This window comes from Pygoscelis adeliae, unplaced genomic scaffold, assembly GCF_000699105.1.
Source record: "Pygoscelis adeliae isolate BGI_AS28 unplaced genomic scaffold, ASM69910v1 Scaffold226, whole genome shotgun sequence".
Classification (NCBI taxonomy): Eukaryota; Metazoa; Chordata; class Aves; order Sphenisciformes; family Spheniscidae; genus Pygoscelis; species Pygoscelis adeliae.
Genome location: NW_008824983.1, coordinates 1,886,238 through 1,888,125, shown reverse-complemented (window position 1 = coordinate 1,888,125; position 1,888 = coordinate 1,886,238).

The window sequence follows — 1,888 nt, the reverse complement described above, 5'->3', positions numbered from 1 at the left end:
AGTCGAGCCGAGGAAATCAAACACTCAGATTCAAAATCGAGCCAGTAGGACCATTACTAATTAATACAGCCCCGCTAATGAGTCAGCAGAAGCCAATCGGTTTCGTTGTTGCTCCGAATAATTTGATGAAACGCGGATGTGTGTCTTTAAGAGGGGAGAAAAAAGAACCAACACACAAACCCCGAAACAAACCTTTCCACCTTCATTTTTCAACATGGCAGTTACCCCATAGCGGAAATACAATTCTTGGCCCAGGGCAGGGACAGTAACAGTAACAGTTTCATCAGTAACAGTGCTGATGAAATTCGCTGAGACGCTTTTAATTCAGCCGTAACCCTGCAGTTCCTGGAGATAACATGAGGTCCTTCGGTCCGAACTGTGTTTACTCATAATCCCTGCCATTACGACAGATTGGATAGCCTAATTTTAAACGCGCTCTGACGAAAAGTGACATTCGTACGAGCCCCGTTTCCTAAAGTAGCTTTCAAAGGAGTTTTGTTGTTGTTGGGAGACTATTTGTCTCATTTCCGGGGGCAGATTACGATACCTATAAAACAGTAGTGAGTTAAAACATCTCTCCACAATAGTTTGTATTGTTCACAGTCTCAGCTGGACTTTCACATTCAGATGTTGATTGCCTCCAATTTTTTTTTTTTTCCCCCCAACTTCCTTAACCTCTTCAGGCCGGCTAATCCATAAACACACCTGGTAGAATTACAGCTCGCTAGCTGCATGCTTTGGGAGGTCATTTCAGAAAAGTGTATTTCCTGAAAGCCAGCCTTCTCCAGAAAAAAGTGGTTTTTTTTTTCACTCAGTGCGAATGGAGTTGAAAAAGGAGGAAACACCAGCAAACGGGCACACAGCACGCTAAATACAAAGAGGTTTTAAAAAGAGCAGATTTTCGCCAACATAGGTCAGAACGAAAACGCACCGTGAAAAATGAATACTCGGGACACGCGAAACCCACCGGCCCTACTTTAAAAAGTTGTGGCCAGACGGTCTTTTGTTTGAATCCATCACACGGAGACCAAAATAAAAAAAAAAAATCGCACCAGGCTTAGCTATATTTACATTTTATAGCATCGGTTACAGACTGATTTTTTTTTTTCCCTCTCTCTTTCTTTTTTGTTTCTTTCCTCTTTTTCAAGTTATTGTTTGCGTCCAATTCAAAGTGTCGAAAGCCCGACCGCAGGCAGCGAAAACATTTCTTCGTTGATCCCGTAATATTAAAAGGACTGAAATGCGCACGTTTGCCTGGCTGGGTCGTGTTAGGGTAGTTACAGTGACAGCTAAACAATCTGCACTGCAATCTCCGCTTCAGTCACATTCAGGCGTCCTCTCCGCTCCTCCCCCTACCCCCAGAAAACCCCGAATTACAATAATCTGTTACCCCCCGGCTCTGCCGGGGAAATGCCCTGCCCGGACACATTTCGCAGCAGTTTCCCTCCACCGTTTCCACCCTGGAAAGCAGAAAGCCGGCCGCTGGATTTTTCCACCGCAACAAAGTCACACTTTGCGATACCTACGTATTTCATCCGCCTTTTATTTGTTTTCGGAATTCCCCGCGCCCCCCAGCACCTCCTCCACCAAGCACTTCGCCTTCGTCCTCCCGCCGAAAACCCGGCCGGCAACCCCAGCCACCCTCGGGTACAGGTGCGGGGGGCAGTTACCCTCTTAAGCTGAAAAGCCTCCTTCTCCTCGTATATAAAACCACTTACAAATCCATCTCATGCTCGGCAGCGTCACCAAAACCAGCCTTTAACTAATAGCTCCTAATCCAAACAGTTTGGGCAAGGAGAACCGTTGTTTAGACTGGCGGGGTGCCGGGGGCCTGGCCGGGGGGACGCGGGCGGGTCCTCCTCAGCCGGCTCCCACTGTGATATTTTAC